Genomic DNA, 12,249 nt, shown 5'->3' on the forward strand with positions numbered 1-12,249 from the left:
GAACATCCTTGTGTAGTGTTCTTTATCAGGGAAATATTCCTAGACTGGTGTCATCCTGGAAGTTCAAGTGCACACGTCTTCCAAGCTCACTGGCTACAATTCGTAAATTGCAATATGCGCTGTGAAATAATTAGTTACGAAGTCAATAGTGAATTTTTTTAATTAGTCGAACATGTGTTTCGATTTCTCATGCTAGTGATGTCCACCTCTTCAAATAATCTAGCTCAAGGACAAGAATTATGCTATCTGCCACAGGAAATCTTTTAAAATTCCATTAAACTTAAAAATGATCACGCTGTACAATGCTACTACAGTGCTAAACAGCCAGCAGCCTAATCATCACATTTAAGAATGCGGTAACAACACTGACAAGTGCACTAAAGTTTTCTGCGCTTCACAGATGAAAGATGTTGGCCATTAGAATGTTTGATCTTAGTGTAACTCACCATCAGATAACCAGCAAGATTAAGTGAAAGCAGGTGACAAACTTCATACATGAAAGGCTTTAACTGTGCTTTGATTAAAATAGCTAAACTTCTGTTAAGCATGATGCATTCACTGTGTTGTTCCAGTTCAAAGCATCTAAATGATCAGATGCTAAAGAGTTCTTGCTGGGAAGATCTTTAGTGAAAACCTCTGTAATAAAAATACCAGCAGGATTATGTGCTTGCTTAGTGGAGATGTCTAAGATGATGTTAGAAGGTGTAGGTAGGGCTTCTAGTAGAGATGCCAAATAGTTCTCAGAGAGGGGTTGTTACCAGCCACTGTGTAGGTCATAGATTAAGAAAAAAATAAAGGTCAGCTTAGTGATGCTTAGTATAGTGATGCTTGCATTGTTTGCCTGGGAAATCTGAAGAACAACATCGTTTGTGCCTCTTGTTAAAGGAGCAAGCTTCTGTGAAAATGCTGATTTCTACTCCTATTAACAATGTATATTCCTGAGGAGGCAGGCAAAACAACAATGCCTTGTGTTATATTAACCGATGAATGTAAGGTCATTGTTTTGGCACGTAAACTTTGCAAATTTGTTTTTGCCTTGTGGCCACCACCTCCTGTGATATAATGGTTGGCACTTAAACTATTGGTTTTTGGAACAAGGCATTCATGTCAAAGTACCTCTTGATGGTTACCCTGGAATGCATAGCGAAGCATATGGCTGCACCTTATTTTCAATATAAGTTGCTTGTAGCGAAAAGTTGCAGTGAGATGATGTGGCTTCTCAATGTAAACTTATTGCATAAGAAAGGATTGATATATTTGTAAGCAATTTATTGGGCTCAACACGAGCATCTTTATTTGTGCACATTCTAAATGGTAGTTTTGGGTCAGATGTCACACACGAAAACAAACTGCCCAGCGTTATTGCTGTAATATGAGGGCGGTGAAGGAAGTAATGCCTCCAAACACGCTACTGCAAACTGTAGTACTGCAAATATTTTGGCTCTTTATCATTAATGCACTGATGTTTAAGCTATACAATGTCACTTGCCCCATCTTCCTATCTCTTCGCGTTCCAAAGTAATCGATCAATGCATGACATCCAGTGGTGATGTCCATTTGAAACTGCGGGCTGTAATTGAATTTCTCACTGCGGAAGGTTCTACGCCCTTCAACATTCATTGCCGTCTGAAAGCAGTTTACAGGGGTGCCTGTGTTGAAGTCAGCATTGTGCGGAGGTGGGCAAGGACTATGAAACATCAAAATCCAGCCGCATCAAATGTCCAGGATCAGCACCGAACTGGACAGCCCACAACTGTTTCTGATGAGAATCATCAACATCAGGCAGACGAGTTGAATCGAGTCAATCGCAAGATCAAGCAACACCAGATTGCAACAACACTCGCCATTTCCATTGCTTCAGCGAACCACATAATTAAGAGATTTGAACTTGTTGGCTATGCTTCAACTTTTTCATGTCAGTCGTCAGTTGCCGTGGCACCCAAGAAGCGCAAGTCTTCTTGTAACGCAGGTCTTTAATGATGTGGTTCACTGAGCCAATGAAAATGGCGAGTGTTGTTGCAATCTGGTGTTGCTTGATCCTGCGATTGCCCCGAGTCAACTTATCTGCCTGATGTTCATGACCCTCATCAGAAGCCATTGTGGGCCATCCATTTCGGTGCTGATCCTGGAGATTTGATGCGGCAGGATTTTGGTCTTTCACAGTCCTTGCCCACCTCTGCACAGTGCTGACGTCAACACAGGCATCCCCGTAAACTGCAGTCAGATGGCGATGAATGTTGATATGCGCACAACCTTCCACAGTCAGAAATTCAATTACAGCCTGCTGTTTCAACTGGACGTCACCACTCGATGCCATGAATTGCTCGATTACTCTGGAACAAGAAGGTGAGGCGACATTCGATAGCATAAACATAAGTGCATCAATGATGAAGAGTTCAAAATGTTTGCAGTAATATTGGCAAAGTAGTGGGCTTGGAGGCAATAATTTCTGAATTGCCCTCATATAATTGTGTAGCCTGTCTCTCCTACATTCATGATATGGCAGAATAAATGCCTTATTCTTTCGAAATAACGATTTCTTGGAAGTAAGCACTATCTGTGCTTGTTTTATTTATCCTGGTCTTCATGTGATCTTGAAATATTAAAGTAAATAATGCAGGTAAGTGCTGCTTGTCATGTTTCGTGTACTTTTCCTGACTATAAATTGCGACAAATCATTTTGCAGGTAGAAAACAAGCAGATGGCTACAGCGATCAATGAAGAAATGGCTTCATCTATGATGGCTCGCCTTAGGACATTGGAATGGAGCTACACAAAAGCATCACCAGTCTCGCCTGTGCCCTGGAACATTGATTTGAATAAGACTGTTCTTCAGTGTAGAACGACCACAAGACTTGTCACCACATACAAGGCATAGTGCAAGCTATAAATATTGTACAGGTGGCTAGAATAAATGACCCTCCATGCAGTCACTCTTCCTGTATCTGTGGTAAATGGGACCATTTCACGCAGAACACTCACACGTGATTATGTGTTTTCTCTCAAAGTTGCTATGCCATGCATTTGGAAACACATTACCTATTGTATGCACACCGTACATAACATTTTTGTGTGCTAGCGTGACTGTAGACTTAGGAAACATACAATGAAGTGCATGTGTACCCGTTTCAACGTGCCGTACTTCAACACCCTTATAGCAAGGGCTATTATATTGCTTATTACACCCGATAGGTGAAGGGGTAATATATTCCTGATCACACCCTTACACCCCATGGGTCGAAGGGTAATATGTTGTTCAAAACACCCTCAAGGGATAGGGTGTTATTGGAATATAGAATAACCATCACAAGGGTGTAATTGCCTATAAAACCCAGCTTTTTCTAGGGTGCTAGGGGGTTAGTTATAGACACTCAAAAAAACCCTTAGGGGTGTAAATTATTTTACAGTGCTGCAGGCTGTGTCGAGATGAGCAAGTGGTACAATGCTTACGCATATTTAGAGAGCTCCCCGAGGAGTTTCTGCGTGATTTTTTTATTATTATTATCTAGGGACCTTACGCTGGCGGGGCGAGGAGCGCCGCCACTGGCGTTTGAGGCGTATACCAACTGGTGCGCGAGATGAGACCGACGGAAAACCGTAGGCGTTTGTCAGCGCTCAGTGAATTACTATGTTAACGCTAGCTTGACGCTTACCGTCCGTTCCGCACAGACCAGTGCACACGCAGCAGCTCAACAGGAACGTTGTAGTGTGCCTGCGCACAACGCTTATGACAGCAGCGCAAGGCAGAACGCTGCCCATGGCTCCACCACCAAGCCGATTGAGCGGAGCGTGACTGTGCGCGTCCACTTAGCTCGACTTGTGGAGCATTGCATCGGGCGAACACGAGCACTCAAAAGCGTTTTCAAAGTGTAGCTGCGCCCCTGATCTCGCGGTTGCTCACGCTCGTAGTCGAGAATGTACAACAGCATACGCGCGGCCGCGCTATCTGATTATATAAGACTCTTTCACTGGAGAATCTGCGACAATATTCTACATTTGCTTCTTAGTGTAATTCTGGTACGGCTTAGCAGAGGTTAGCCCCATATGCTTCGCACTTCGTTAGCGAAGTTCGGTTTCGGCATTTCGTGCGCGCGTTGTGCGGAATAGATAAAATGTGTGTGGGCGTGGGCGTGCGCGCTTTGTTGAAAAAATTGTGGCGTACGTCACGTGGCCGCGAATGCGTGTTTGCCGCAGTTTCCAAACAGCGCTGCTGCAGTTAGAAACAAGCGAAGCTTCTCAAAGCATGAGTGTTGCGGAGTTCCGACTTCTTCGTGTCTTGTCTGTGCCATTAGAAACCTTTGGAGTGATAGGACTCGCCTACTCCTTCACGTTTTCGAGCACTGCGGCAATGGCGAGTGCAACGGTAGGACGACTAGACATCCCAAAGTCAGCGGTGGGCAGTGGCTTCGTTTGTCCGTCAAACAATGTACGTAACATCGTTTTTCAAACCTGTAAAACTTATTAGTATCAGCGTTACAATAGATTCATGCTCTTTTGCTATACGCTATCCTCAGTAAAAAAAAAATGTTGCCGTACTTATGTAGTTCCATCGTATCCAGTTTTCGTGCTCGTATGCTTCACTACACTTCAAACATGCATTGCGGCGATACGCATTGTTAGGATAATGTCGGCAGCTTCCCGTACTAACGGGGCTGATAGCTTTCAGCTTGTCAGTGAAATATATTTGATAAGTTAACACAGAAATGGAGAGGTGTCGTGATTAAGAGAGGCCACTTGTATGATATTATATAGCGGGTCACGTCATGTGCACGTTAAGTAATCCCACGCGACGTCACGGCTCCGAACGTTCAATTGTCGTTTAACTATAGAATGTTCTTCATCCACATAGGTACTTGCAAGTTGACACAATATACCGTTGCAGTGCTTTCAAACAGACCGCAAGAGGTACATGGTTTGCTCATCTGTCGCAACGTGCTAAATTTAGCGGCCAGAAAAGTAATTTGGCTCCAAAGTTAATCCTAGTGTGATGCAGAAGTGACTGTCTGACGCATGGTGTCTGTTTTAAAACGAAGCTTTCTTACCATCACTCCCGCACTTGGTGTACATTTCTTCTGACCTCTATTGACTGAGCAGGTGCACACAGATGTCACATGGTCTTGTATCGGCTTACATATGGCTTACCACACATACTGCACAATTTCGGCACCTTTAACTCCTGAATATCTAATCAGCTCCAGTCGGCTATGGTACTCACTAAAGGCTGTGCGCTACACGTGTTCTTACAATGGTTCTTAGTTCACACGCGTGATTGATGACGCATGCGCATTGTAGCAGTTAGGCGGAACGTGCAGAAATCACCAGCATGGGGTCTTTCGGCTATAGAAAACGCAGTTTTGTCTCGCGAAAAAACTTGCGAAAGGTACTCTGAACTATTATCCAATTAGAAAGAGGTAATTTACGTCTTAAGACGTATGTATAGAATACCGAGAAGACCCTTTTTCTCAGTTGTTAATGACGCCCCCTCGGAACATCCAGACAGTTACGGAACAAGAAAAAAGGAGACGACCCGAAACCATGGACACATTGTAATCTGTGAATAAACACCTGCAAGTTGTTACATACCATGTGTTGTGATTCAATGCGTCGTTCCCCAAAACTATGAACGCTTCACTTGCACGGAACGAAATCAGAGAATATGTTATGCCTTTTTAAGCATGGAATGCTTTTAGCTCCCGTTTTCGCCGACCTTGAAGTGACCATGAGCTAAAAGCCGCAGCCGTTAGCCGGGTACTCAAACGAGAACATCCGGGCAAGTTGCGAGAATAAAACGAGATCATCGGGGCAACCAGTCAAGACCGCATTACATACGCTAGTTACTTCCCAAACAAGTTGCAAAAGATATTGCTTCCGAGTTCTTCCTAATGTTTGTTCACAATATCACTCAAGCTGTAACTTCTAGTATGCGGAAGTTTTATTTTTCATTTCCAATAGCGACATCCAAAAGGCAAGTACAGGGCACCATGCACTTGATTGTCATACATACACTTGGCTTTGCCTCTGAGACAGAGTTGCCTGTGTTCTTTTCAACGCCAGTGGTGTGCGAGTTCCGCGGCGTGTTCTGCGGGCCCCGGCAGCGTCCAAGCCGGTAGCGTCCGGTGCAGCGCGGATGGCTGTTTGACCGAGATGAGACTTGCAATGAGGTTTTGTCTGTGACAAGAAACTACTGCGTCCATATGGACCAGTGCACTGTATGGCGTGGTGCGGTGTGATGTGGTTGGGGTGTGCCGTTGCGAACACGCATTACACCCATTTTAAGATTGTGGCTAGTATCATCTCCAACCAGTCCACTTTGTCGGTAGCCATTTCATGCTTACATCTACTCTCAATAACAGGAGAGCCAGTTTTAACCCTCCACGCGCGGACCGCACGTGTGCCGCCGACACAAACGCCCAAGGCTTAACGTATTCCTTCAGTGGAGGGGGGGGGGGGGGGGGGTTCTCACAGGGCGGCGACCAGTATATATGATTACATTGAAAACATGTATTTAGAATAGGGTACAGCCCGCAAGGTAAGGTACTTCGTTTCCCTGGGCAATATTGGGTGCTAAAAGCATGAAACCGGAAGTTAGGCGGCTCGCACATCGCTTGCCAAGGCGCGGAGTGAAGGGTCACCTGTAACGAGTGAAGCTGACTTCTCCGCATCAAGAACCTTAGTGTGGAGAAGCCACCTTTCACTGACACTTTCTTAGTCGGTCATGCACGGAGGGAGTAGCAGTTTTGAGACGGATGTGAGCTGTCGCGTTCCAGCGAAGCATTTGCCTAAATAAGTCGGGTGAAGTCCTTGTTTATTCAAAGCCACGAAATCGACCCCGACCTGCGAGTGCCTTTGCACGCGTATGCTTTATAAAATGTCAAGCACGTGCCTGCCTTCGCAAAGTCAAAAACGGTTGAAGATTTGAAAAAGAAAAAAAAAATTACGAGAGGAATAATCCTGGAAGTTTTAATCAAATTGGGCTCCGTGTTTAGAAGCCACATTTATTACGTTACTTGCAGAAAAAGAAACAGAATGAAATAAGCGATAACTTTGGTTTCTGTATCTTGACATAACTCGGCCATGACGCTGCTTGAAAACAATTTTCTTTTACGGAAACGCAATATATTTATCTTGGGGTGGAACATATATGGCAGTTAAGAAACAAGAAACAATTGAGCGTAAGGCCTTTATTATTCATATCTTTTTGAAAACTATCAGGTTAATGTGATGCGACACAAGACTGATGGCGGCACAATACCTTGGAGATTCTGTAAAAGCAAACCAAAATGACACACGCTGCAGTCATTGATGTTATAAGCGTGTTCCTCCTTGAAAAAATTAAGACAGAAAAGATATCGAAAACATCGCCATTGATTCTATGTTCGTCAACCAAATGTAAGACATGCCGGCGTAAGTGTTACAACCATGCACGAGGCCTGATGCATGCTGGTACGATATGTGCGTCACATGATATATCACTGCCAGCGAGGGATGTAATAGGTCCACAGAAGCCCGCTTGTCGACGAAGCCTGTGACTTCTAAGCACGGAGCCCAATTTAAAGGGACACTAAAGGCAAATATTAAATCAAGTTAAACTGATAGATTAGTGCTCGAGAATCTCTAAGGCGTCGATATTATCGCGAACAGAGCCTTAATAACCCAGAAGTTGAGGTAAATACAGGAGACAATTAGATACCCCCCTGGGACATTCTAGTACTTGCCCGATGGCGAAAGCACTCGTCAGTTAAATTCTGTCGCCAATAATCAACCACTCGTTGCATAAAACACCCTTGTATTATAAGACGAAATAAAATGCTACTTGTCCAGTTATATTTCATTTTTAGGAAAAGGAACTCATTGAAGTTACCCTTGACAATGGCGCGGGCGGTCGAAAGGTTTCGTTTTCGCTCGACTCTGCGCTGCCCACGCTTTCGCGTTTCAGCAGTTTTGTTATCGCGTAGTGCTGCGTTGGTTCTACAGGCTCGTGAAACTCGCACAAACTGCAAGTAGCAGATAATTCATCTTCCATGTGATGTCGCGGGATGCCCGGACGGTCTACGTCATTTGATCAAAAAGCAGCTGCAGCGGCGAATCAACCGCTCTGCCTTGGCTACCGGTACCGCCGTCTGTCGAACGTCGGTTTACTCACCGACGGCCGCAAAGAGTGTTGATGGCGTATGCAACGTCATCACTCCCTAATTTGGGTGGCGGGAGATCTGAATTTCGAGAAAGATATTCGGACCCTTCAAATGCAATTTTCTCGTAAACTAAGTATTTTCTTGGCACGAAACGGGCGTCGAGGGTTTTCTGGAATGTTATTTAAACAGTCCACGTCAACTTTGTATTTACCTTTAGTGTCCATTTAATTAGAAATTCCAGAAATATTCCTCTCGTTATCTTTTTTAACCTTCAACCGTTTTTGAGTTTGCGAAGGCAGGCGTGTGTTTGAAATTTGCTAAATAGACATCGGGTATATGCGTTAGCTACGCAGTGGGTTATTGATAACTTCCCCTCACGTCTGAATCACTTTCAGACGCATTCCACTTGACAGTGTTCGATAACGTAGTGTTTTTGCAGCAAATCAGGTGTCTGTTTCAATATCCCGACAGCGGTGAACCGCGGAAATCGCCGGTGAACAGGAGAAGGACCTGTGAAGCGACGCTTGGCAACGCACACGGCCAACCTACAGTTCAGAGCCAGCCTTACGTGCATAGACAGCAAACACTATTCGCGCTTGAACGACTTTGCGACGTCGCCACGTTCTTCACCGTCTCGTATTGCCATGCGCGGTAAACGTCTGCCGTCAGTGAAACTGAAACGAACGTGGGACCGGGCGTTGGGGGGCGAGAGCCGTTCGCAACAGTTCTAGGTGGAGAGGGAACTAACCAGAGTGCTGCTAAATCCTCGTGGGGTTGCCTTCTGCCTCTATACTATCCGCTTCAACGATACGTACACCTGGACACGATCCAGACTGAGACGAGAGAGAAAGAAAGAAGCGAGGGGAAGGCGCGACATCGTCACACCTTTCTGCTGACTATGTAGGGTAAAGGGTGAGAAGCGGGGAGTGAGGGCGCGGTGGTACGCGAGCGATCCGGTGCCAGGCAGGCCTGCCGGCACATACCACCGTCGAGGAAACCCGGCCACCGTGGGACTAGTGCTGTCGGCGGGGATCTCTCATTGTGTTCCTCCGCTGGCATCGAGCTCGTCACTGTCGAACGTGTCGATTTGCCGGCTCGGCTGGCCGGCCGGACGCGCGAGCGGGAACGGCAACGGTCGCGCCTTTCCTTTCCGCTCACCTAGCCGAGCCGAGCCAGAGCGGGGGGAGGCACTGTTGCTTCCTCCTCGTGGCAGAAGTTTCAGCTGTTGGTTGTACCCTTCGCCGGGCGTCCCATAAATCAGAGCCGCGTGTGACCGCGCGCTGCGCTCTGTCGCCCCGCGTAGCGCGAGCGATAGTCGAGAAGCGGGCGGCCTTTTTATTATTCTTTCTCTCATCTCTTGTGTCGCGGCCACACGTCTCCTCCTCCTCTTCCTCGTTCACACTCACGCTAGCTGTTTCCTGGTGCAGTGACTCATGCTGCAGCAACCTCTTTCGCGTCCATTCTAAGCGCGGCTGCTGCGACGGCGCGCAACAGCGACAAGGTCCGCCCTCGCCGCCGATCATCCGTCCGTCGGTGTGGTCGGGTGTGCCGCGCGGACGTGACCTCAACTGGCGCGTGACTTATCGGCGGCGCTCGATCAGCGTACCGCGGAAGAGAGAACGTTATAAAAATGAAGTAGCGCTAATGGCGAACGGGCAACGGGGAAATCCCCCCCGGAGCTGTTATTTACGGCGCGTCTCGCAACGCTACTAGTGTCAAGCGCGCAGATTTTCCCTGCGAACCGCCGCCGCTGTGCTGGCATGGCTTGGCGGCAGAAGATAGCCGGCGACGCCCGGAGCGCACGATTGCTGTTCTCCGATACGCTTGACGGTGAGGCGTTTGGAACGACGGGCCTTGCTTTGTTTCCGGTGCGACGCATTCACGACGTCGTTCCTTATCGGTTGGTCAGTTATATATCTGCCGCGTCTTGATCACGCCGTCGTTGTAATATTTGTAGGCTGCCACCGGCAAGTCAAAGCTTAATACGTGTTTAATTGCCGATCTAAACATTGATAATCTAAGATCTTAGATCGTCATGGGCAAAGACTGCAGTGGTATGATTGGATGCGTATACTGGCGAGTATGCGCCATGGCGGGTCTGATCCCATAGCGCCTCGCAATTGTTATGCAAGGCATCGTGCAGAGAATTGAATGAAGATAACACAAGAGCTTACACTTGCGTTATAAAACTGCTTAAATATTACTGCACTCAATTATGTTGGAACGACGCCTGTGAGTGACGATGTTCCTTTCGGTGTCGCAAGGCATTGGGCGGTGGCTTTTCTGGTCGATGTCGTTCACGCACGCTCCATGTTGTCACGCCTCTGCATGAATGGTGGCGTACGCGTAGTGCATACGTGGAACATCTCTGTGCACAGCGATCTAGGCACGTTGTTGTGAACGTGATTTGATCATTAAGGCGAAAGCCTTAGGTGACTCATGGGTCGAAAAATCCGTTGCCCGGCGTTATGGCAACAAAATTCATAGGGAGTCGAACCCTCGACTTTTGGTGGGAGTCGAAGCCACGACCTGTGGTGTTAATTAGGGCGAATTAGGCCATCAATTTCTTTATTAAAAAGCGTGAAGACGACGCGAAGAAGCGCCAGCATGACCTTTGGTGTTAATTAAGGCACACTTAATTAAGATAGAATTAAGGCACGGGAACGCTCGACCTTTGGTGCGAGTCGAAGCCTCGATCTTTGGAGGTAGTCGAACCCATTTGGTCATTAAGAGTTACGGACTGGATTCCAAGAGAAGGGAAGCGTAGCAGGGGGCCGCAGAAAGTTAGGTTGGCGGATGAGATTAAGAAGTTTGCAGGGACATGGCCACAATTAGCACACAACCGGGGTAGTTGAAGTATGGGAGAGTCCTTTGCCCTGCAGTGGGCGTAGCCAGGCTGCTGCTGCTGATGAACTCATTTGGAGAATATGTGCGAGTCGGCCATATCTCCAAGTTGGATTCCAATTGACATCGTGAAGGTCGAGAGTCGAACCCGCGACCTTTAGAGCGAGTCGAACCCTCAACCCTTGGTGTGAGTCGAAGTGACGACCTGTGGTGTTAATTAGCGCGAATTAGATAATCAATTTATTTATTCAACAGCGTGAAGCCAAGGCGAAGAAGCGACAGCAGACCTGTGGTGCTAATTAAAGTAAAACTAATTAAGACAAAGTTAATTAATATATAAATAATTAAGGCCCTGGAACCCTCGACTTTTGGTGGAAGTCGAACCCATTTGGAGAATATGGGCGAACCAGCGACATTTCTAAGTTGGATTAAAAATTGACATCGTGAAGGTCGAACCCACGACCTTTGGCGTGAGTCGAACCCTCGACCTCTGGTGGAAGTCGAACCCATTTGGAGAATATGGACGAACCAGTGATATCTCCAAGTTGGATTAAAATTTGACATCGTGAAGGTCGAGAGTCGGACCCACGACCTCTGGTGGGAGTCGAAGCGACGGCCTTTCGTGTTAATTAAGGCAAAGTTAACTAAGGCACTCGAACCCACGAACCAGCATGGATATATGGGCGAACCGGTCATATTTCCAAGTTGGATTCCAAATAACATCGTGAAGGTCGAGAGTCGGACCCACGACCTTTGGTGCGAGTCGAATCCTCGACCTTTGGTGGAAGTCGAAACCATTTGGAGAATATGGGCGAACTGGCGATACTTCCAAGTTGGATTAAAAATTGACATAGTGAGTCGAACCCATGACCTTTGGTGCGAGTCGAACCTACAACTTTTATTGGGAGTCGAAGAGACGGCCTTTGGTGTTAATTAAAGCAAAGTTAACTAAGGCATTCGCGAACCCACGACCCAGCATGGGTATATGGGCGAACCGATAATATCTCCAAGTTGGATTCCAAATGACGTCATGAAGGTCGAGAGTCGAACTCGCTACCTTTGGTGTTAATTAAGGCGAAGTGAATTAAGGTGCAGTTAATTAAGATACGGTTAATTAAGGCACTCGAACCCACGATCTCTGGTTGGAGGCGCGCCCTCGACCTTTGGTGGGAGTCGAATGCGCGGCCCTTTGTGGTAATTAGGGCGAAATAAATTAAGAAACAGTTAATTAACGCAGAGTTAATTAAGGCACTCGTATATGCGACCTTTTGTG

General features: G+C 46.6%; 1 long non-coding RNA gene across 1 annotated transcript in view; it reads left to right on the forward strand.

The window, feature by feature from the left end:
- Window positions 1-4,030: 4,030 nt before the first annotated feature.
- LOC140218513 (uncharacterized) overlaps window positions 4,031-12,249 on the forward strand; it is a 255,473-nt gene continuing 247,254 nt past the window's right edge. The window contains exon 1 of the long non-coding RNA XR_011894795.1: window positions 4,031-4,426. This is a non-coding gene — a long non-coding RNA (uncharacterized lncRNA). The remainder of the gene's footprint in view (window positions 4,427-12,249) is intronic.

The sequence above is a fragment of the Dermacentor andersoni genome, chromosome 5, assembly GCF_023375885.2.
Source record: "Dermacentor andersoni chromosome 5, qqDerAnde1_hic_scaffold, whole genome shotgun sequence".
Taxonomy (NCBI): Eukaryota; Metazoa; Arthropoda; class Arachnida; order Ixodida; family Ixodidae; genus Dermacentor; species Dermacentor andersoni.